This window comes from Dendrobates tinctorius, unplaced genomic scaffold (genome assembly GCF_039654945.1).
Source record: "Dendrobates tinctorius isolate UK_male_01 unplaced genomic scaffold, ASM3965494v1 ptg000058l, whole genome shotgun sequence".
Taxonomy (NCBI): Eukaryota; Metazoa; Chordata; class Amphibia; order Anura; family Dendrobatidae; genus Dendrobates; species Dendrobates tinctorius.
Window position 1 is genome coordinate 7,316,808 of NW_027361726.1, and position 26,250 is coordinate 7,343,057.

Here is a 26,250-nt window from a genome sequence, read left to right on the forward strand (position 1 = left end):
TCTAAAACAATCCACAGGGAGGAGATTGGAACAAAACAAAATCCTCTAAATTGCATACTCGCTAATGCCAGAAGAGTGACAAACAAGATGGAATAACTAGAAGCAGAAATATCTACAGGTAACTATGACATAGTGGGAATAACCGAGAGATGATTACATGAAAGCTATGACTGGGCAGTTAACTTACAGGATTACAGTCTATTTAGAAAGGATCGTAAAAATCGGAGAGGAGGAGGGGTTTGTCTTTATGTAAAGTCTTGTCCAAAGTCCACTTTAAGGGAGAATGTTAGCGAAGGGAATGAGGATTTTGAGTCCATATGGGTCAAAATACATGGAGGGAAAAATAGTAACTTAATTCTCATTGGGATCTGTTACAAACCCCCAAATATAACAGAAATCATGGAAAGTATACTACTAAGGCAGATGGATGAAGCATCAACCTATAATGAGGTGCTTGTTATGGGGGACTTTAACTACCAGGATATAACTGGGAAACAGAGACCTGCGAAACCCATAAAGGCAACAGGTTTCTGCTAATAACCAAGAAAAATTATCTTTCAGAAGTGGTGCAGAAGCCAACCAGAGGAGCAGCACTTTTAGACCTAATACTATCTAATAGACCTGACAGAATAACAAATATGCAGGTCGTTGGGCATCTAGGAAATAGCGACCACAATATTGTACAGTTTCATTTGTCTTTCGCTAGAGGGACTTGTCAGGGAGTCACAAAAACACTGAACTTTAGGAAGACAAAGTTTGACCAGCTTAGAGATGCCCTTAATCAGGTTGACTGGAACAATGTCCTCAGAAATAAGAATACAGATAATAAATGGGAAATGTTTAAGAACATCCTAAATAGGCGCTGTAAGCGGTTTATACCTTGTGGGAATTAAAGGACAAGAAATAGGAAAAACCCAATGTGGCTAAACAAAAAAGTAAGAGGGGCAATTAACTGTAATAAGAAAGCATTAAACCCCTTCATGACCCAACCTATTGTGACTTTAAAGACCTGGCCATTTTTTGCAATTCTGACCAGTGTCCCTTTATGAGGTAATAACTCTGGAACACTTCAACGCATCCTAGCGATTCTGAGATAGTTTTTTCGTGACATATTGGGCTTCATGTTAGTGGTAAATTTAGGTCGATAATTTTTGCGTTTATTTGTGAAAAAATCAGAAATTTGGTGAAAATTTTGAAAATTTCGCAATTTTCAAATTTTGAATTTTTATTCTGTTAAACCAGAGAGTTACGTGACACAAAATAGTTACTAAATAACCTTTCCCACATGTCTTCTTTACATCAGCACAATTTTGGAAACAATTTTTTTTGTTAGGAAGTTAAGGGTTAAAAGTTGACCAGTGTTTTCTCATTTTTACAACAAAATTTACAAAACCATTTTTTTAGGGACCACCTCACATTTGAAGTCACTTTCAGGGGTCTACAGTATATGGCAGAAAATACCCAAAAGTGACACCATTCTAAAAACTGCACCCCTCAAGCTACTCAAAACTACATTCTAGAAGATTATTAACCCTTCAGGTGCTTCACAGATTCATAGATTGTAAGCTTGCGAGCAGGGCCCTCATTCCTCTTGGTATCTGTTATGATCTTAGTGATTATTGTTATGCTGTAATGTCTATCATCTGTACAAGTCCACTCTGAAATGTAAAGTGCTGTGGAATATGTCGGCGCTATAGAAATAAAATTTATGGATCCTTAAATTTATTGGGCAATTTCTCCTGAGTACACCGATACCTCATATATGGTCATATACAAATGTTTGGGCGCACGGCAGGGCTCAGAAGGGAAGGATCGCCATTTGACTTTTTGAATGGAAAATATGCTGGAATGTTATGAATGAGTCACCGGAGGAGGAGAAAACAAAAATACAAGCTAAGTCCAGAAAACCGGAGAGGTTGGTAGCTATTGGATTACAGACCCCTGATCCTATACACCACAACTAACAGTAACCGTGGGGGGTTCCTACGGTGCCCTAGACCCCTCATCACAGCCGGAGAACTACATAAGCCTAAAGAAGGAAAGGGGAAATCTAAACTGCCCCAGAGCAGACCCCAAAGCAATAGACAGCCCCCAACATGTAAACATGTATTGTCAGCGAAAAACAGATGAAAACACAAACACAGACAGAAAGACAGGCTGAGCAAATGATGGGGCCCAACTAACTAGACAAGACAGGACAGAAAAGATGCTGGCTGCAATCCGCAAAAAACCCTACCAAAAATGTCCCAACAGTCTGATAGGGAAAAAGGCCCTGAAGTCGCTAGACTTCAAAATCACTATATCAGCACTCAGGTATATTCTGAAAACAGAACAAAGAGATCAACTGATCAGAGACAAAAATGGAATTCAGCCAGTCCCAACCAGGACTGGCTGAATGCAAACACTAAGGAAACCAGACAAAATCTCATGGAATAATAGAAGGGCAAAAACTTAGCTTTTAGTAGACAGGAACTAAGCTGGATGCAAGAGCTCAGAGCAGAAAGGATCACCAGCAGCCCTGCAGGGCGTCGGCTGCCTTATATCCACTCAGAAACTCCAGATGTCCAATCACACTCCGCCAGTTCAGATGACCGGTTCTTCCCATCCCAATCAATTTCACTACCTCTCTTCACCAGCAGAGGGAGTTCATCAGACGTCAAAGGTGAAGGGGAGAATGAACTCACAACACTGGAATATTTAGCGGTTACCATGTCACGTTTGGAGAACCCATGTGTGCCTAAACATTGGAGATCCCCCACAAGTGACCCCATTTTGGAAACTAGACCCCCCAAGGAACTTATCTAGATGATAGTGATCACTTTGAACTCCCAAGTGCTTCACAGAAGTTTAGAATGCAGAGCCGTGAAATTTTTTATTTTCACAAGGGTAACAGGAGAAATTGGACCCCTAAAGTTGATGTCCAGTTTGTCCTGAGTATGCTGGTACCCCATATGTGGGGGGAACCATTGTTTGGGCACACGACAGGGCTCAGAATAGAAGTAGTGATAATAGCGGGGCCCGGTCAAAAGGAGCGCAAAGAGGGGAGAATGTAGATTTAAAATATTCCTTTATTAAAGTCCACAATGTGTTTCGACAGAGACATCTGTCTTCCTCAGGTGGCAATTGCAGACTTTGATGGAATGGTCTGCGGTCGTCGTTACGTTTTCAGAGCCCCTGATATGCCTAAACAATGAATACCCCCCACAAGTGACCCCATTTTGGAAACTAGACCATCCAAGGAACTTATCTAGATGTCTGGTGAGCACTTTGAACCCCCAGGTGCTTCGCAGAGACGTGAAAATGAAAAAAATCATTTTTTTTTCCACAAAAATAATTTTTAACCCCCAATTTTTTATTTTCCCAAAGGTAACAGGAGAAATTAGTTCCCAAAAGTTGTTGTGCAATTTTCCGTGAGTACGCTGATACCCCATATGTTGGGGTAAACCACTGTTTGGGCACATGTCAGGGCTTGGAAGGGAGGGAGCACCGTTTGACTTTTTGAACGCAAAATTGGCTGGAATCAATGGTGGCACCATGTCGCGTTTGGAGACCCCCTTTATGTGCCTAAACAGTGGAAATCCCTCAATTCTATCTCCATCCCTAACCCCAACACACCCCTAACCACAAATCTAACCCCAACACATCCCTAACCCTAATCCCAACCCTAACCATAACCCTAAACCCAACACATCCATAACCCTAATCCCAACCCTAACCACAAGCCTAACCCTAATCCCAACCCTAACCCCAAGACACCCCTAACCCTAATCTTAACCCTAAATCCAACCCTAACCCTAATTCCAACCCTAACCCTAATTCTAACACTAATCCTAATTCCACCCTAACCCAAATTCTACTCTATCCCTAACCCTAATTGCAACCCTAACCCTAATTCCACCCTATCCCTAATTCCAACCCTAACTCTAACCCTAATTCCAGCCCAAACTCTAACCCTAATGGTTAATATTTTCTTTATTTTATTAGTTATGCCTACCTATGGGGGTCATAAACGGGGGGGTTATTTACTTTTTATTTCATTTTGAATGCTGTGAGAGTGATCAAAATGAATGAATTGATTCTGCATTTTCCATGATGGCGGCGCCCATGATCCGGGACCACGGGACACCGGGAGCGACAGCAGCACTCGGAAGGTACCAGGGGGTGAGGGGGGATCGGAAGCTGGCTGGGAGCAGAGGGAAGGGGAGGGGGAGCAGCGATCTGCCGCCGCTGTCATTCAGTGGCGGGGGGGTCGATCGCCGTGGGAGGGTCGGATCAGTGTCACCAGTCATGTCCGATGCTACTGCAGCATCGGCCATGGCTGATTTGTAATGTTTCATCAAATTTCATTGATGAAATATTACTATTGCTCTGATTGGCTGTTTCACTTTTAGCAGTCAGAGTGATCGTAGCCACATGGGGGTGAAGTACAAAGCCCCCTGTATGTGCGGGTCGTGTGACCTTTCATTGACCCCGGTCACCCGACCCGCAGGGGGGCTTTGAATTCATGACACAGCATATGCATCATGGGTTGGAGTGGCATCGACTTTCATGACGCATACGCTGTGCCACAGGACGGGAAGGGGTTAACCCCCTACTAAACTACTAAAGCAGGATGGGACCATTGAAGCACTAAAAATCTATAGGGAGAAAAATACTTTATCTAAAAAGCTAATTAAAGCTGCCAAAAAGGAAACAGCGAAGCACATTGCTAAGGAGAGTAAAACTAATCCCAAACTGTTCTTCAACTATATCAATAGTAAAAGAATCATAAGTGAAAGTGTTGGCCCGATAAAAAATTGTGAGGAAAGAATGGTTGTAGATGAGGAAAAAGCTAATATTTTAAACACCTTCGTCTCCATGGTATTAACGGTGGAAAATGAAATGTTGGGTAAAATGCCAAGAGACAAAGCAAACCCTATATTAAGGGTCACCAATCTAACCCAAGAAGAGATATGAAACCAACTAAATTAGATTAAAATAGATAAATCTCCGGGTCCAGATGGCATACAGCCACGAATACTAAGATAACTAAATAATATAATAGACAAGCCATTATTACTTATATTTAGGGACTCTATAGCGACGTGGACTGTTGCACAGGACCGTCGCATAGCAAATTTGGTACCAATTTTCAAAAAGGGCTCTAAAAGTGAACCTGGAAATTATAAAATATTTGAAGAGTACTCTGCTACAGATGGATCTGGATAAGTTGGAAACTTGGGCCAAAAGGTGTCACATGCGGTATAACAATGATAAATGTAAGGCTATACACATGGGAAGAAGGAATCAATATCACCATTACACACTGATCGGGAAACCACTGGGTAAATCTGACATGGAGAAGGACTTGGGGATCCTAGTTAGTAATAAATTTACCTGGAGCATTTACCTGGAGCAGCCAGTGCCAGGCAGCGGCTGCCATGGTAAACAGGATCATGGGGTGCATTAAAAGAGGTCTGAATACACATGATGAGAACATTATACTGCCTCTGTAGAAATCCCTGGTTAGACGTACATGGAACACTGTGTCTAGTTTTGGGTACCGGTGCTCAGGAAGGATATAATGGAACTAGAGCAAGTACAAAGGAGGGCAACAAAATTAATTTATGGGGATGGGGGAACTACAATACCCAGAGAAATTAGCAAAATTAGGATTATTTAGTCTACAAAAAAGACGACTGAGGGGCGATCTAATAACCATGCATAAGTATATAAGGGGACAATATAAATATCTCTCAGAGGATCAGTTTATACCAAGGAATGTGACGGTCACAAGGGGGCATTCTCTGCGTCTGGAGGAGAGAAGGTTTTTCCACCAATATAGAAGAGGATTGCTTACTGCTAGGGTAGAGAGAATCTGGAATTCCTTGCCTGAGGAGGTGGTGACGGCGAACTCATTTGAAGGGATTCATGAGAGACCTGAATGTCTTTCTGGAGCATAACAATATTGTGTCTTCCAGATATTAGGTTCTTTAGTAGGACATAGATCTTGGGATTTATTCTGACGGAATATAGGCTGAACTGGATAGACAAATGTCTTTTTTCGGCCTTCCTAACTATGTTACTATGTAATATCAATAGACATTACTATATATTATTGTAGTGTTGGAAATATAATTGCTTTGTTCATAATTTTGTTTCTTTCTTCCAAGAGCGTTGTTTGCCAGGCTTATTTAGTGAGTTATAACTCTGAAGGAAGCTTCTATGTACTGATTGTTTGTCCAATATGGGCAGTATACATGGAGAAGAGGAGGGGGCCTAGGACTGATCCTTGCGGAACCCCAACAGGAAGGGGAAGATGAGAGGAGGAGGAGCCAGCAAAAGATACAGTGAAGGAGTGTTCAGGGAGGTAGGAGGAGAACCAGGAGAGAACGGTGTCATTGATGCCGATGGAGTGGAGCATAGTGAGGAGGAGCTGATGATCCACAGTGTCGAATGCTGCAGAAAGATCCAGGAGAATTAGCATGGAGTGGTGACCATTAGATTTAGCTGTTAGTAGATCATTAGAGACTTTAGTGAGGACAGTTTTGCTTACTTTTTTTCAGATAATGGATGTGTGGCATGGCAAGATGAAATGATTTAAGCCGCTAAATTAAATGTACTTGTTATGTTTTGTACCTGTTATGTTTAAAACATACCTTTAATGTCAAACATTACATACCTGTTATATTTAAATGTACCTGTGATGTTAACATGTACATGTAATGTAATTTACCCCTAATGTTTGCTAAGTTAAATATAAACTACCTTCCCTCAAAAATAAAGTGTGTTTGTGTCGTACCATACCTCAAAAATAAAGTGTGTTTGTGTCGGCGGCGACGCATAAAGATAAAAAAAAGATATAGTGCTAACAAAATACAAATTTTATTTTCAATACTTTTGCAACTTTTATTTTAAACACTTTTGCAAAAAAAATTGGTACGGTTGGGGTGATTTGTTTTTTCTTCGGGGTTTATGTGAGGGTGAAATGGGGAGGACCTTGGGGGTGTGGAGCTGTGAGGATTGGGTGGTAGTTGATGAGGAAGGGGTTACAGCGGAAAGGACTACAGGGGAAGGGGTAACAAATTGAAGGATTGAATCAGGGATGGCAGTGGAGACATTGGGGATAGATGACAAAGTGGAATCATGGGAATCGATAGACAAACTGGAAGGAACAGACAGAGACACAAGGGAAGGTAGTGACAAGTTGGTAGGTGAGGGTGGAGGTGGTGGGTTCAAGATGGGCATATTTTTTTGGCTCCTGGTTTTGGTCCTGATGCCAAGATTTGTTTTTTGGACCTCGCTTTTCTTGGCCAAGTGGGAGTGCTGGACTCTGTAGCAGTCATCTGGCATGGTGCTGGACTGGGCTGCTTTGTGGATACTGCTGGCTGCAGGGGTGCTGTAGTGGGCTGGGGTTCTGTAGTGGGCAGGGGTGCTGGACTGGGCAGGGGTGCTGGACTGGGCCGCATTGTGAATACTGCTGGCTGCATGGGTGCTGGACTCTGGAGCATGGTGGATGCTGCCGGCTGCAGGGTTGATATACTTGGCAGCGTGGTCGCTCGGTGAACTGGAGGAGGTAGTGGTGGCGGATAGTTTGGTGCTGTGGAGCTGGAAAGTTGATTGGCTGCTGGTAATATCCTCCAGCCTGTTGATTGTAGGATTGTGATTGCTGCTGCTATAATGCGTGGCTGTAAGCATATAGAAAAAAGAAAAAGTAACCAGCTCACCGGTCTGCCACGGGTGCAGGGAGCTCCGCCAGGACAAGCGTGAATCACATGAAGAAAGGACAAAAGTGCTCCAGCTCCCATAAAATCGTTGATTTTTATTCTTCCATTAAAAGCATTAGACAAATGGCATGCTCATATGAGACAGCTCAGGGAACAAGGGACGCGTGCTCACATAAGCATGCCATTTGTCTAATGATTTTAATGGAAGAATAAAAATCTACGATTTTATGGGAGATGGAGCACTTTTGTCCCTTCTTCATGTGGCTGTAAGCAACCTGGCAGGCCTGCATGACGTTCAGCTGTAGTTGAGGCGTAAGGTTTTCCGACACGCTCCACTCAATTGCAGAAAAAAAATGTTTTGCCAGTCTCTCAAGGTCGGCTTCCAGGTGGTCAAGATGCTTGTTGACTTCCTTGAACCCACTTTTCACTCTGTCAGCAGTCAACCTAATGCCATACTGGAAGACCGAGCTTAATTACAGAAACTCGGGCATGCCTGACCTCTCCCAGGCACTCTGCCACTGACGAGAAGACCCAGCAAAAGCAGAGGCAGAGGGCTGGGAGAGGGGTAAACCTGATGGACCGGCTGCCTGTTCCCCAGCCTGTGAAGCCTGCAAAGTTGCTCCATCGCTGGTGGATGACTGGGACTGCATCTGTTCAGTGGCTGGTAGATGAGGGGCCGCTTCAACCGAGGATGATCTGGGTTGTGTGGTGCTGCACCAGGTTCTGTGTGGAGAAGAGAAAAACATTAGTGCAAAAATCAAGGTTGTGTTGTGCTTCTCCTGGTTCTGTGTGTGGAAAAAAATTAAACATTAGTAAAAAGAATATATACTTACGTTCACTGAGCAAGCGCAGACCTCTGAAAGGCAAGGTCCCGGTGGTACTTGTATTTGCGGAACCTTGCAGCAGAACCACTTCGAACCCGAACCTCCTCTCTCATGTGCTTGTTGAAGTGGTTCTTTATTGATTCGCTTCACAGAGAAAGGGAAAAAAAAAAATTAGAAAACAATGCACATCTATTCACAGGTGCAATGCAGGTCCAGACCACATTGCAATACTTACCAAAATCAATTCTGGCTCACAGCGTGGCACGGTCCCAACCAGGCAGCAGCCACCTGTTACTGTGGCTGATCGCTTCAACAGCATAATCAATAGAGAAAGCTTTTGGGTATTCAAGCTTGGCACCCTTGCCCCTGAAGGTCTGAATTTAACTAATGATAAAGTGATAACTTTATTTGCCTTTTTTATCATCAGTGCGTTTTACTTATGTGCTATTGTTTACATGATTTTATTCATTTGCTTTTTATTAATATGGGTTCTCGCTTTTTATTGGTCATTTTAGTGGTCTACTAACCTCGTATTAATTTTTATCTATTTTTTATCTATATTTATTTTTGCTCTTTTTTGTATATTTTATACACTTGAAACATGACTGTTGTGACTGTTGTGATTGGCTGCTTCCCATTTAAATACTCCATCCCCTATTTCATTGATAAACATCCACCTGATGAAGACGGATCCTCCATTGAAACGTGTTGTGGTTTAACACCATCTCTTGTCTGAGTCTCTTTCTTGCGCTCCTAAGACCGTTTTCCATATTCTCATGCTCCTATCCTCCATTGGAGGTTTTCGTCTGGAGCTGCGGTGGAGACCCAACATCCTGTCTGCCCCTGGGTTGCTTCCTATGCGCTCCTCTATGACCGCTCTTTACTGACTCTTGTTCTTCACTTGAGGACATTTTGAAGAGCAGGCAGCAATCAAGTGAAACACTACAGAAAAGAACAGAAGAAAAATTAAACTTGTAAAGATCCAAAAACAATGTAGACAAAAAAAAGGACAACAATACTTACATTACAGGCAGTAGTTCAAAACCACAGCAGTTAGCACAGGTCAGGGACAAACGACAGCAACAGGAGCCAAACACAGCACCAGGAGACGAAATGGAGAAAACCGCTGCACCAGGAGACACCCACTGCGCCAGAGAGAATCGGCCAGTCTACAAGGAACAGAAAAAGCATTTAGAGAGAAAGACATTTCAAAAGCTTCTATAATTACATAGCATAGTGTTGTCTTCACCATGACAGAAAGCAGCACCAGGAGACGAAATGGAGAAAACCGCTGCACCAGTAGACACACACTGCGCCAGAGAGAATCGGCCAGTCTACAAGGAACAGAAAAAGCATTCAGAGAGACAGACATTTCCAGAGCTTCTATACTTACATAGACAGTGTTGTCCTCACAACGACAGAAGGCAGCACCAGAAGACGAAATAGAGAAAACCGCTGCACTAGGAGACACCCACTGCGCCAGAGAAAATCGGCCCGTTTACAAGGAACAGAAAAAGCATTCAGAGAGACAGACATTTCCAAAGCTTCTATACTTACATAAACAGTGTAGTCCTCACCACGACAGAAAGCAGCACCAGGAGACGAACTGGAGAAAACCGCTGCACCAGGAGCCAACTAGGAGCCAACCACTGCACCAGGCCAGTCGACACATCTAAAAGTAAACAGAAAAAAATTAAATACAAAGTTCAAACAGCAGTGAGGGAGGATGACATTTTCTAAGATTCTATACTTACATAGCCAGTGTTGTGGTATCGTCCAGAGAGAGTTATGGTCTTGCTGTGACCACACTTCCTTTTATAGAGCTCTCAATTATCAGGTGGTTGAATCACTTCCTGGACCAACTCATTAAAAAAATGCATGCGTATAGAACGCATGTGCGTATGCATGTCCTTGCGTACGCATGTGTTCCCATAGACAGTAATGCGTTTATTTGACACACTCATCCGCCATGCGCATGAATGCGCATATTTGACAGATTTTTGCCACTTCCAAAAATCCAACATGTTGCATTCGCCGGACACTGTCGCACACCGAAAAACAATGCATGCGTATGCTGACACATGCGATCTGATGCAAACACGTGCCCCTGCGTACACCATGTTAAAGATAGTGAAACATGATGCATATGGATTGCTGTGGATGAAACCCTGCGCAAACAGACGCAAATGTGAAAGTAGCCTAATAGTACTGGAAGTAAGGTTCGTTGGATGCAGTTAAGAGCCGGAGGCAGAGAAGGGGTTAACAGGATTTACAAAAACAGGTTATTGACGTATAGGGAATACTCCGCACAAGGAGATGAAATCAACAGCGAAATAGCACAGGAACGCTGAGCGCAACAACAGGATGTGAACAAAAACACAATATTTGGGAAAAAGGTGTACAAAAAAGATAACTTATTGCTTGCAGTTCTTGTTGGGGAGAGGTTGGAATCTCTCCCGCCGGCGTCGTAGATCGTGGACAATGTCTCTGGCTATGCTACAGAGAAACGAAAGGCACTGTCTCCTGACCGTACTGATGTATCCGGGCTCGCTTTGCTTGAGTGCCCTGGAACATAGAAACAGTCTCTTTTGTTGATTCCTCTGAAATGGCGCAGAACATGAACATGCATGCTTGCAGGCCTCGGCAGCGTGCAAACCTCTGAAGTAGTCGCTAGGAGCAGAGCGAGTTATCTTTCACTGAGACCAGGAAGGAACCGTCCAGTAAGGGAACATCCGAGGACAGCTCAGTAAGGACACAGTCAGTTGGTAAGTCAACTCACAGGGAGATAGAGGATGAGGTGTTAGCAGTCGGAGCAGTGGGGAGTCATCCTTCTTGTTCTCCTGTCGCCTTCCCGCCAAATCTCTCCTGTTCCCACGCTCAGCCCCTTTTAACTCCCCCATGCCCCCTGCTGTCCAGTGCAACGGTCCTCCCCACTCAGAAGAATCGTCCCCTGGTAACAGTGGTGACAGTCCCGGTCCCAAAGTGTACAGGGAACCGCTGACTCTGTCCTGGCTCATCTTCTTACACATCATGCCTGCATTATTACAAAATATCACTGATTGTCTTACTGCTGTCTCCAACATCATGTCCTCCCTCTATCTGAAACTGTACCTGTCAAAAACTGAACTCCTAGTGTTTCCTCCACTAACCTACCTATGCCCAATGTCACGGTCACGTGTGTCTGGACGTAGCGAGTACCGCAAGGCGAACCCATGAGACACCCGTGACCCTGGATACACCGCCTCCAGTGGGGCAAATTTAAATAATAAACACGTGCAGCTGGATACACCGCCTCCAACTGGCGAATTTAGACATTACACGTATATACAAGTCTGGAAACCCCGCCTCCAGTAAGGCGAATTTAAACAATAAGGGAAACCTGGGAAACATTAACAATGGTGGGCCCTGCGATAGGGAATAGGGAAATGGAGACCTCCTGAGCTCCCATGAGCCAGTGTCCCTGCACTCCTAACGTTCCCTATGCCGGTGCCGCACCGGGCGCCCAACAGGAACCTAAAAACCCTAGCTCGTCCAGACCTAAACCCTCACTAGGGAATTGGTCGGTGCGGAAACTAATCCCACCACTGCACTAAAACACACATGAGGAAATATGACAAAACAGGGGAAACACCACTTAGCTTTGCTCTATTGCGTACGCTCGTAGCAACAGAGCCCACCACCTGTGTGCATCTTCTCCTCCACCCGGATCCATCACCATAACTGGATCCTTCACCATAGTGCAGCCTTGGAGCAGAGTCCACCACCAATTGCAGAAGTCCAGTAACAGAGTCCCAAAGATGAGTTCAGCTCCTGCCCAAAAAGTCAAGCATGCTTGAGTCCAGCTCTCAGCAACCAAGTCCCGCATGCTGAGTGCAACTCTCTCCATAGTCGTCAATCCACCAAGCCATGCAAGCACTTCCTGCCAACACCATAAACTGTGACTCCACCACGCCATGCCAGCCCTTCTTGCAGACCACCTAGCTGCCACTCGTCCCCTCTGGCTGGGCTGCGCAGGACTCATGTTCAGCTCCTTCATTCACCCAGGCTTCTTTGTGAATGACTAACACACAATATCACCAACAGTGATTGAACACACCTGGCTCCCTTTTATAGAGCCTAACACTTGATTTGCAATTACGTGCACATTAACCCTAAAACTAAGGTGCGCTACCCACCACTGGGGCAACTTAGAATGAACGACCCCTCGTGTAATAATTCTAATGGCCACCGGGGGAAATCACATCACTTTGGCACCTAGCCAAAGGAAAAAAAAGTTCACTTATCCATTTAATCTGCCAGATCCACGCTGGATCATGACACCCAACATTGCCATTTCCATGTGTAGTTCCACCATTACTCACCAGCAACATGCCCGCTGTCTTGAGATCATACTTGATGCAGAGCTTTCATTCACCCCCCACATCCGATCACTGGCTTGCTCTTGTTATCTACATTTCAAAAACATTTCTATAATTCAACCTTTTCTTACTTTCGACTCTGCAAAAACTCTTACTGTATCTCTTATTCATTCTCATCTGGACTATTGTAACTCTATAGTAATCGGTCTCCCTCTTACCAAACTCTCCACTCTCCATTCTGTCTTGAATGCTGCAAACATGATCATATTCCTCACCAACTGTTACATCGATGCCTCTACCTTGTGCCAGTCATTGCACTGGTTACCCATCCACTCTAGAGTTCAATATAAACGTATCACTCTCGCCCACAAAGCACTCCATGGCTCAGCACCACCCTACATCTTTTCCTTAGTCTCAGTCTACCACCCTACCCATGCCCTCCGTTCTGCTAATGGTCTAAGGGTAAAATCCTCAATAATCAGAACCACCCACTCCCGTGTCCAAGACTTCTCGTGTGCTGCGCCAATTCTCTGAAATACACTACCCAGGATAATTTGATTAATCCCGAATACCCACAGTTTCAAGCGTGCCCTAAAAATGCATTTCTTCAGACTACTGCCTTGACACATATCTATCTATCTATCTATCTATCTATCTATCTATCTATCTATCTATCCCTGTGTTACTCATTCAAAATTTTCTTCATAACCGGGACCCTTGTATCATGTTCTCACACGCTTTATGCATTTAATAGCCCTCTGTGTCTGTACTTTTACACATTCTGACTGGTAGCCGGGACATGCAACATTACACGAACACCCGATTTATTCCATTATGGCCGAACTGTACAACGCAGCAATTTTTACCATCCATCTGTCATGTCTCCCCCATTTCCTCATAGGTTGTCAGCTTGCGAGCAGCCGGACCCGCATTCCTCCTGGTATTTGTTGTTTTATGTGATTATTGTTATTCTGTAATGTCTTGTATTTTCTGTACAAGTCCCCTCTAAAATGTAAAGTGCTGCGGAATATGTTGGCGCTATAGAAATAAAATTATTATTATTAATTTTGGCCCATTCTTCCATATAAAGAACTAGCCCAGTAAGAGTTCATAAGGCTGAATATAACACGCTACTTCTAGTCCTGGATTCCTTTCTCCCTACAAGCAATTTTCTGACACTCGATGTTGCACTACAACTGCAGCCTTCGTCTACAAGGACCCGGCAGCTGAGCCACTAATAGGAATGGTCCTGCAGACACAACAACAGTTTGACTGTTTGAGGCTTAGGACTTGGCAGTGGCGGATTATAACATCGATGCCTTCTTAATTCAAGCAGCCATTTCTTTGTTTACAGTCTTTACTTCATCCAAATCAAAATTCAGTCTTAATTGTTTTATCTCGGACCAAAAAAGGAGGTTTTTTTTTAAATCATTTTTTTTGGAAAGACCCGAAACAATCCGATTTATTTGAAAACAATAAACTCTTTAATCTAACATACATCAGCAAACAGCCATTTTTCTATTTTCTAGCAAAAATAACAACAGTTTGGTTGCCAGCCGCTTTCATAAGATCCTATTTCTGCCGCTGCCTGAATAGCAGCATTGTTCCACTCAGCAAAGGATTAAGAAGGTTGCTATTTTGGTAATAAGATGGGGTAGATGTACTTACAACATAACAGAGATCCAACTTGGATGTGTGAGGTGGGAAGAAAGTCTCTTACCTCAGATGAACCTGCTTCTAATGAGTATCTCGCCGTGCAGTAAGTCTCGTACAAAGCACCAACTGCAAAATGTGACAATGCATATATAATTACATTTTGATGGAGGTTTTAATCGGACTTACTGTAGCTCTCTCCCCGGGTTGGAATTCAAGCAGACAGCAGGATGTAGATCAAAAAGTGCTAAAAAATGTTTCACATCCCGTTTTAACTTTTTTTTAAAGGAAATTTTTGAAAAATTCTGCAAAAAAAAAAAAATGCTTAGTTGTATTAAGATGAAGGAGTAAGATAAGACAATAGCACATGATATATTTCAAATCATATTTTTAATAAAGGAATGTACTGTGTATTAATTGTTTTGCTTATTATTTCTAAGTATTGTATATTTGCCTTCTTTTTTATTTGAAAATATGTTCCTGGGGTATTAGAAGCTCATGCTTTAGTCTGCATTTTGTTTATGCATAGTGTGAGCTTTAGGCTAGCTTCAGACTAGCATTTTTGCCTGCAGTGCATGGCGCTGCTAAGCCCCACCTCCTACTGCGCCCCCTCCGGTCATCTCCGCCTAGTGTCGCACATCACTGCATGCAATCTGCACACCCTAGCTTTATGACAACAAAACAAGGGTAAATAGCAGCATCATGTGTAGTATAACTGAATAGGATGCCTGTATTATGGATTAAACAAAGGATCAGTCGTTAATATACATAGCAACGGGGATGTGGAAACCACAAATTACGACCAAAAGATCCATTAGAAAATTATCTTTATTAAAGAATCATACAGAACGGGGCAAAGTGGGGAGACACATACAGGGGAACAAAGTGCTACAGTGCAACGGACACGTGACCAACCCTTAGCCAACGTTTACAATATCAAATTCTACAAAATAAATTGATTCACATCATTCCTATAGCCTGAAAAGGCCTGGCAAGCGGATTATCTTCCTATTATTACAATGTATAAATTAGTGAATATTAATGAGCTACATTATATATGGGCAACCACAGATATTCAGGGCATATCCTCGCCACTATAACAAACCCAAACTATAAGTACCCAATTGGAAAATAATGCAATGACCATATGTGAGGTCTAGTATCCACCATGTGTGTAACACATAATCCGCCCACCAACACGCTGGTGGACGGCACAAGGCAGAGGTAATTACCTGCAAAAGGAATGAATCAGAGGCCTGGGCAGTCAACGCGTCACCCCGACACGCGTTTTGGAGAGATTCTCCTTCGTCAGGGGGCGTGTGTAATCTTAAAACCAGTAAGTTTAAATATCGCCAAACCGGAAGTACCCGTGACGCGGACCGGAAGTGACGCGGGTGCAGTCATGGAAACCGGGAACGCCGGATGGGAATAGCGTCATGCGATAGGGAGGGGCCCAGCAACCTGAGACATTCCCACCGCATAGAGACACCAGTACCATCCGACGCACCGGGACATGACTCACGCGCGTACAGGGTCAGCGCCACGTCAGATCCGCTGTCACTAATCATGGAAGAGGAGGGGAGAGGAACCAAAATCAGACACAAATCAGGCTGATCAAATGTGGAATTATATTATATATATCGTGCCACCCCGCATCATATTAATACAACAACAAATCACAGCCACTTAAAAAGTCAGCTAATGTAACAATATGCATAGTTCATGACATAATGTCATACTGGATGTTCACATATAGCAATGAAAATCAATCTCCTAATTTCGAACCTTAATGCATGGAAATAATATAATATATCAATACACAGCATGTACATCCATATACCTATATACCCGCACATAATTGTAAACAACAATGTATACAATAAAAAATTACATATATATTATTATATCCTAGTATATGAAAATCAGATAACACCAAAGGATGGGGTATAAAGATATAATATACATGTGTGCACATATGAAATAAAATAAAATAAAATACATCCGTAAGAAAGGGAGTATAGGGGGATAAAGGAAAGGAAGGGGAGGGGGGGGAAGGAAAGGGAGGGAAACAGGGGAAGGAAAGGAAAGAACCACTCTTCATCCATGACGGTAAGGGGGATCCAAGATGTAATGGTGTTGCCGGTCCAGACCAAAATATAATCCTAAAAAAAAATTAAAAACAATTAAAATCAATAAGAACAAACAAACTGCAGCGCAATGCATCTCCGTGCATTGCTCCAACCACAGGGACATCACAAGAATGGAACATAAGATATATTTTCATTTAATCCTAGGGGGTGTACCGTGTCCAAAGTCCAAATCCAGCGTGTCTCTCGCTGAGCCAATCGTTGAGACACACGTCCACCCCGAATCCCCACATCAATCATATCAATGCCTTTTACCTTTAGGCCACTACTGTCGCAGTTATGATGAATCTTAAAGTGTCTTGGTAGAGTTTTGTGTGAATTAAGATCTACCTCATTTGCTGCGGCCTGTATGCCAAGAACATGCTCCCTGATCCTCACCTTTAACTGACGAGCGGTCAACCCTATATAGATAAGGGAACAGGGGCATGTGGCATAAAAAATTACATTGCGGGACGTGCAAGTAATGGCTTTCCTGATATTAAACATTTTCCGTCCAGAAGAATCGAAAAACTTGTCATCCCTAACCATATTACTGCATGCCACGCAATGACCACAGGCCTTACTTCCACCACTCCTCTTTCTGGTAAAATTATCCAGAAAGGTCTTTGAAGATTCATCAGAATAGTGACTGCGCACAATATGGTCCCGTAGGTTTTTGGCCCTCCTAAACGTGATCTGTGGTCTATCTGGAATAATTTTGGTGATGATGGGATCTGTCTTTAATATAGCCCAAGACCTTTCAAGAATCCCACATACTTGACCCGACCGTGCATTGAAGTTTGTAATAAATCTCAGCACATCCTTCTTTTCCTGTGCCTCCTTGGTTTTATATAGGAGGGAATTCCTACTGCTATGTTTAGCCCGGAGATATGCCCGTTTAATAGAACGATTGCTATATCCCCTTTCGGAAAACCGATTTCTCAGATCCAGGGCCTGGGATTCAAATTCTTGTTCTGTTGAACAGATCCGTCGGAGCCGTAAAAACTGGCCAACTGGTACAGAACGCACCATATGAGCTGGGTGGGAGGAAGATGCATGTAGGAGTGCATTCGTAGATGTTAATTTACGAAATATAGTTGTGTGAATTAAACCCTCATCACCCCTAGTGAGAGAGACATCTAAAAACTCAATCTTATCCCTATCAAAAGTACCTGTAAGCCGAATGTTCCGATCATTATTGTTAAGTGCTGCTATAAATTCATTTAATGGTCCAGCCTCACCTTGCCAGATAACAAAAATATCATCTATGTAGCGCGTCCATAACAGGACGCGCTCCATAGATGATAGATGATCTGACATCAGGAGGTCCCTCTCCCACGCCCCAGGAACAAATTAGCGTAGGAGGGCGCATAGGCCGCTCCCATAGCGGTGCCCTGGAGCTGTAGGAAGAAGGACCCCCTGAAAACAAAAAAGCTGTGTGTAAGAGCGAATTCCAGAACCTCTAGAATAAGGCCCTGGAATCCCAAAGATAAATTGGACATCGCTAGAAAAAATTTCGTGGCACGCAAACCATCACCATGGCGGATGCTCGTGTATAGCGACTCAACGTCCATGGTGACAAGCAGCGTGTCATTGTCCAAAAAAAGAGAATCCATCCTGCTCAACAGCTGATTGGTGTCTTTAAGGTACGAGGGCATCAATTCTACAAGTGGCTGAAGAAGAGAATCCAGCCACTTGTTCACGCATTCCAAATAGCTCCCCCGTCCCGACACTATGGGCCTACCTGGTGGTGACTGTACATTCTTGTGAGTTTTGGGAAGTAGATAAAACGTCGGAATTGTGGGTTCCACTACAATCAAAGCTGACAAGAGCTCCTTGGAAATAATGTCATTTTCCATCGCTCTAGTCAAAATCTCCCTGAGTTGTCCACAAAAGGCGGAGAGGGGGTTATATGTCAATCTTTTATAACAAGTAATATCAGAGAGTTGACGCATGGCTTCTTTTACATAAAGCTGTTTAGGCCATAAAACAATATTACCCCCTTTATCCGCCGGTTTGATTACAACATCAGGGAGACTTTTCAAATAAACAAGGCGTCTTCTCTCTTCCCTGGTTAAATTATCCCTCTGGATATACTGAGGTACTTTCAGGAATTCCTTACTAACCACCTTAACAAAAAGATCAATAGCACTACAGCTTGAAAGTGGGGGGAATTTCTTAGAGTGTGGCCTAATTGACGGGGGTACCTTACCTCCCTCTGTGATTAAATGCTCTTCAGACAAATCCTCTAATATCCTCAGGGCTGATCGTTCTTTCTCTGTGGGAAATAATTTATTTAAATTGTCATCGAAGAAAAAACGTTTAAACAAAAGAGACCTGGCAAAAATGTGTAGATCTTTAATGGCCATGAATCTATCGAAGCCTGCCACAGGCGAGAAAGACAGTCCCTTATGTAAAAGTGCGCAATCAGCTGATGTAAGGGTATAAGTACTAAGATTAATTACCTTATTGTCCCTGTTCGGGCCTCCAAACGAGCGATTTCTCTGTCTTTTATATGGGTGGAAATTATAATTCCTCATCTTCCCATAGTTAGCTCTAGATCGAGTCGTCATTGAGGAGGCGGAAACATCTGACTGCGCACTCATTGATGACACCGAGGTATATGTGCGGGTATATAGGTATATGGATGTACATGCTGTGTATTGATATATTATTTTATTTCCATGCATTAAGGTTCGAAATTAGGAGATTGATTTTCATTGCTATATGTGAACATCCAGTATGACATTATGTCATGAACTATGCATATTGTTACATTAGCTGACTTTTTAAGTGGCTGTGATTTGTTGTTGTATTAATATGATGCGGGGTGGCACGATATATATAATATAATTCCACATTTGATCAGCCTGATTTGTGTCTGATTTTGGTTCCTCTCCCCTCCTCTTCCATGATTAGTGACAGCGGATCTGACGTGGCGCTGACCCTGTACGCGCGTGAGTCATGTCCCGGTGCGTCGGATGGTACTGGTGTCTCTATGCGGTGGGAATGTCTCAGGTTGCTGGGCCCCTCCCTATCGCATGACGCTATTCCCATCCGGCGTTCCCGGTTTCCATGACTGCACCCGCGTCACTTCCGGTCCGCGTCACGGATACTTCCGGTTTGGCGATATTTAAACTTACTGGTTTTAAGATTACACACGCCCCCTGACGAAGGAGAATCTCTCCAAAACGCGCGTCGGGGTGACGCGTTGACTGCCCAGGCCTCTCATTCATTCCTTTTGCAGGTAATTACCTCTGCCTTGTGCCGTCCACCAGCGTGTTGGTGGGCGGATTATGTGTTACACACATGGTGGATACTAGACCTCACATATGGTCATTGCATTATTTTCCAATTGGGTACTTATAGTTTGGGTTTGTTATAGTGGCGAGGATATGCCCTGAATATCTGTGGTTGCCCATATATAATGTAGCTCATTAATATTCACTAATTTATACATTGTAATAATAGGAAGATAATCCGCTTGCCAGGCCTTTTCAGGCTATAGGAATGATGTGAATCAATTTATTTTGTAGAATTTGATATTGTAAACGTTGGCTAAGGGTTGGTCACGTGTCCGTTGCACTGTAGCACTTTGTTCCCCTGTATGTGTCTCCCCACTTTGCCCCGTTCTGTATGATTCTTTAATAAAGATAATTTTCTAATGGATCTTTTGGTCGTAATTTGTGGTTTCCACATCCCCGTTGCTATGTATATTAACGACTGATCCTTTGTTTAATCCATAATACAGGCATCCTATTCAGTTATACTACACATGATGCTGCTATTTACCCTTGTTTTGTTGTCATATTATTGTTCTGTGTTTCGCACAGGTTCTGGCACGAGTCAGATGGATTATAAAGCCAGGGAGAAAGCCTGGTTAGGACAGATTGATTTTTTTTTTGGACAGGACGGGACCAGTGGTACACAGGCTGGTGATCTCAAGAATGATGTGTTATTTGATTCCATTAAGAAGAATTTGACGAAACGCACAAAAATTTGGAGAAATAGAATTTTTTTAGAGAAATATATTACAAAAAATATGATACCTAGGGGTCTCCGTGTCCGAGTTTTACCCACCTTTCCCATTGATGATGCTGAATTTATGACTGGATGGGAGGATGCATGTGGGACCTGCTCAACTACCTTGATGAAATTACTTGTGGGACATAACACTAAAATCATCAATGGTTTGGATAAAGAGATCGATCAGGCCTTGATTGATCTCCGGACCATCTGTTCAGTTGAACAGTTGAAATTATATGAGGAAAATTTGGATAAATCAGTGGATGCCACTGTGAAGAAAATTAATGAAACACAGACCTCTAAATTTAATAGGGATCTTAAAGATTACCAAATGAAAACAGTTTACCAATGGAAGAAAATTTCTTCACATTTACCATCTATGCATCGTAGTATTTCCAATACCTCGGTGTCATCAATGAGTGCGCAGTCAGATGTTTCCGCCTCCTCAATGACGACTCGATCTAGAGCTAACTATGGGAAGATGAGGAATTATAATTTCCACCCATATAAAAGACAGAGAAATCGCTCGTTTGGAGGCCCGAACAGGGACAATAAGGTAATTAATCTTAGTACTTATACCCTTACATCAGCTGATTGCGCACTTTTACATAAGGGACTGTCTTTCTCGCCTGTGGCAGGCTTCGATAGATTCATGGCCATTAAAGATCTACACATTTTTGCCAGGTCTCTTTTGTTTAAACGTTTTTTCTTCGATGACAATTTAAATAAATTATTTCCCACAGAGAAAGAACTATCAGCCCTGAGGATATTAGAGGATTTGTCTGAAGAGCATTTAATCACAGAGGGAGGTAAGGTACCCCCGTCAATTAGGCCACACTCTAAGAAATTCCCCCCACTTTCAAGCTGTAGTGCTATTGATCTTTTTGTTAAGGTGGTTAGTAAGGAATTCCTGAAAGTACCTCAGTATATCCAGAGGGATAATTTAACCAGGGAAGAGAGAAGACGCCTTGTTTATTTGAAAAGTCTCCCTGATGTTGTAATCAAACCGGCGGATAAAGGGGGTAATATTGTTTTATGGCCTAAACAGCTTTATGTAAAAGAAGCCATGCGTCAACTCTCTGATATTACTTGTTATAAAAGATTGACATATAACCCCCTCTCCGCCTTTTGTGGACAACTCAGGGAGATTTTGACTAGAGCGATGGAAAATGACATTATTTCCAAGGAGCTCTTGTCAGCTTTGATTGTGGTGGAACCCACAATTCTGACGTTTTATCTACTTCCCAAAACTCACAAGAATGTACAGTCACCACCAGGTAGGCCCATAGTGTCGGGACGGGGGAGCTATTTGGAATGCGTGAACAAGTGGCTGGATTCTCTTCTTCAGCCACTTGTAGAATTGATGCCGTCGTACCTTAAAGACACCAATCAGCTGTTGCGCAGGATGGATTCTCTTTTTTTTGGACAATGACACGCTGCTTGTCACCATGGACATTGAGTCGCTATACACGAGCATCCGCCATGGTGATGGTTTGCGTGCCACGAAATTTTTTCTAGCGATGTCCAATTTATCTTTGGGATTCCAGGGCCTTATTCTAGAGGTTCTGGAATTCGCTCTTACACACAGCTTTTTTGTTTTCAGGGGGTCCTTCTTCCTACAGCTCCAGGGCACCTCTATGGGAGCGGCCTATGCGCCCTCCTATGCTAATTTGTTCCTGGGGCTGTGGGAGAGGGACCTCCTGATGTCAGATCATCTATCATCTATGGAGCGCGTCCTGTTATGGATGCGCTACATAGATGATATTTTTGTTATCTGGCAAGGTGAGGCTGGACCATTAAATGAATTTATAGCAGCACTTAACAATAATGATCGGAACATTCGGCTTACAGGTACTTTTGATAGGGATAAGATTGAGTTTTTAGATGTCTCTCTCATTAGGGGTGATGAGGGTTTAATTCACACAACTATATTTCGTAAATTAACATCTACGAATGCACTCCTACATGCATCTTCCTCCCACCCAGCTCATATGGTGCGTTCTGTACCAGTTGGCCAGTTTTTACGGCTCCGACGGATCTGTTCAACAGAACAAGAATTTGAATCCCAGGCCCTGGATCTGAGAAATCGGTTTTCCGAAAGGGGATATAGCAATCGTTCTATTAAACGGGCATATCTCCGGGCTAAACATAGCAGTAGGAATTCCCTCCTATATAAAACCAAGGAGGCACAGGAAAAGAAGGATGTGCTGAGATTTATTACAAACTTCAATGCACGGTCGGGTCAAGTACGTGGGATTCTTGAAAGGTCTTGGGCTATATTAAAGACAGATCCCATCATCACCAAAATTATTCCAGATAGACCACAGATCACGTTTAGGAGGGCCAAAAACCTACGGGACCATATTGTGCGCAGTCACTATTCTGATGAATCTTCAAAGACCTTTCTGGATAATTTTACCAGAAAGAGGAGTGGTGGAAGTAAGGCCTGTGGTCATTGCGTGGCATGCAGTAATATGGTTAGGGATGACAAGTTTTTCGATTCTTCTGGACGGAAAATGTTTAATATCAGGAAAGCCATTACTTGCACGTCCCGCAATGTAATTTATTATGCCACATGCCCCTGTTCCCTGATCTATATAGGGTTGACCACTCGTCAGTTAAAGGTGAGGATCAGGGAGCATGTTCTTGGCATACAGGCCGCAGCAAATGAGGTAGATCTTAATTCACTCAAAACTCTACCAAGACACTTTAAGATTCATCATAACTGCGACAGTAGTGGCCTAAAGGTAAAAGGCATTGATATGATTGATGTGGGGATTCGGGGTGGACGTGTGTCTCAACGATTGGCTCAGCGAGAGACACGCTGGATTTGGACTTTGGACACGGTACACCCCCTAGGATTAAATGAAAATATATCTTATGTTCCATTCTTGTGATGTCCCTGTGGTTGGAGCAATGCACGGAGATGCATTGCGCTGCAGTTTGTTTGTTCTTATTGATTTTAATTGTTTTTAATTTTTTTTAGGATTATATTTTGGTCTGGACCGGCAACACCATTACATCTTGGATCCCCCTTACCATCATGGATGAAGAGTGGTTCTTTCCTTTCCTTCCCCTGTTTCCCTCCCTTTCCTTCCCCCCCCCTCCCCTTCCTTTCCTTTATCCCCCTATACTCCCTTTCTTACGGATGTATTTTATTTTATTTTATTTCATATGTGCACACATGTATATTATATCTTTATACCCCATCCTTTGGTGTTATCTGATTTTCATATACTAGGATATAATAATATATATGTAATTTTTTATTGTATACATTGTTGTTTACAATTATGTGCGGGTATATAGGTATATGGATGTACATGCTGTGTATTGATATATTATATTATTTCCATGCATTAAGGTTCGAAATTAGGAGATTGATTTTCATTGCTATATGTGAACATCCAGTATGACATTATGTCATGAACTATGCATATTGTTACATTAGATGACTTTTTAAGTGGCTGTGATTTGTTGTTGTATTAATATGATGCGGGGTGGCATGATATATATAATATAGTTCCACATTTGATCAGCCTGATTTGTGTCTGATTTTGGTTCCTCTCCCCTCCTCTTCCATGATTAGTGACAGCGGATCTGACGTGGCGCTGACCCTGTACGCGCGTGAGTCATGTCCCGGTGCGTCGGATGGTACTGGTGTCTCTATGCGGTGGGAATGTCTCAGGTTGCTGGGCCCCTCCCTATCGCATGACGCTATTCCCATCCGGCGTTCCCGGTTTCCATGACTGCACCCGCGTCACTTCCGGTCCGCGTCACGGGTACTTCCGGTTTGGCGATATTTAAACTTACTGGTTTTAAGATTACACACGCCACCTGACGAAGGAGAATCTCTCCAAAACGCGCGTCGGGGTGACGCGTTGACTGCCCAGGCCTCTCATTCATTCCTTTTGCAGGTAATTACCTCTGCCTTGTGCCGTCCACCAGCGTGTTGGTGGGCGGATTATGTGTTACACACATGGTGGATACTAGACCTCACATATGGTCATTGCATTATTTTCCAATTGGGTACTTATAGTTTGGGTTTGTTATAGTGGCGAGGATATGCCCTGAATATCTGTGGTTGCCCATATATAATGTAGCTCATTAATATTCACTAATTTATACATTGTAATAATAGGAAGATAATCCGCTTGCCAGGCCTTTTCAGGCTATAGGAATGATGTGAATCAATTTATTTTGTAGAATTTGATATTGTAAACGTTGGCTAAGGGTTGGTCACGTGTCCGTTGCACTGTAGCACTTTGTTCCCCTGTATGTGTCTCCCCACTTTGCCCCGTTCTGTATGATTCTTTAATAAAGATAATTTTCTAATGGATCTTTTGGTCGTAATTTGTGGTTTCCACATCCCCGTTACACCCTAGCTTTAGCATAGGGTGCGCAGACCGTGAGCTGGCTGTGCGCTAGTAGGATTTTGCGTGCGCTGCGCCCTTTTGACGGTGCTCCGAACGCACCAAAATACAACATGGTGCGTTTGGCGCACGTCAGCGCACTGTCAAAAGGGCGCAGCGCGCGCAAAATCTTACTATCGCATGTCCAGCACACGGTCTGCGCACCCTATGCTAAAGATAGGGTGTGCAGATTGCATGCAGCGATGTGCGACACTAGGCGGAGATGACCGGAGGGGGCGGGGCTTAACGGTGCCATGCGCTGTGGGCAAAAGCGCTGGTCTGAAGCTAGCCTTATGGCAGCTGAAATGAATGGGAGTTTAAAAAAAAAAGCCATAACTGTAAAGAGATGAATACAGTCTACAGGAAGTGATGGATTAAATATTTCTCCTAAAGAAAAAGGAGTTGAAAAGGAGCTGCATACAGTCCACTGTCTGTGTACATAGTTTATAATGTTACTATCCTGTCTTATCTAGACCTCCAGAAGTACATCAGAGTGGTCATTTGTGTTTATCTGGTCACTGTAACTTTAACTTTGCGTAAATCAACACTATGAGAGAATATTAAAAAACTGTGCAATATTTCTTGTCAAAGAAATATGCTTTTTTGTCCATTTAGTAGCCACTTCTCAGTGCTGTGAAGTCAGAGTCGGCAGCCATTTTCGTGGTGTCAGAGTCAAAGTCGATATAAAATGGACCGACTCTGACTCCCAAAATACAGTATATAATAAATTCGGTACCGTAGTTCAATGCAGGATGTTCTGAATATTTTTTCATAATAATTTGGAAACATATGAAATGTCCTATAGATGTCCGTTCTATTCCTGATCTAAGGAGTAAGGCTTTTTAGTTGAGGTGAATTTGTGTACATGCTCAGAAGTGCAGTTCCTCCTCTAGTGCTGTGGAGTTAGAGCTGTTGAGTCAGAGTAAGTGAAACTTAGGCATTGGAGTCGGAGTTGGAGGTTTGGCTTACCGACTCCACAGCCCTGCTTCTCCTCCCCCCTGCTTCCTGGGCTCATCATTCACTCTGAAAAACTACTAAAATTCATCTTCATGAAAGCAAGCTGCAATGCCAGCTAACTGAGGAACAGATTAGGGTCCAGAGTTAGTGAAGTGGGACAAAAGATTATAATATGAGTCTTATCTTCC

The 26,250-nt window shown here is 43.1% G+C and overlaps 1 long non-coding RNA gene across 1 annotated transcript in view; it reads left to right on the forward strand.

Moving 5' to 3' along the window:
- LOC141092212 (uncharacterized) overlaps positions 1-24,768 on the forward strand; it is a 155,059-nt gene extending 130,291 nt beyond the window's left edge. Inside the window, exon 3 of the long non-coding RNA XR_012232706.1 lies at positions 23,680-24,768. This is a non-coding gene — a long non-coding RNA (uncharacterized lncRNA). The remainder of the gene's footprint in view (positions 1-23,679) is intronic.
- Positions 24,769-26,250: the final 1,482 nt, after the last annotated feature.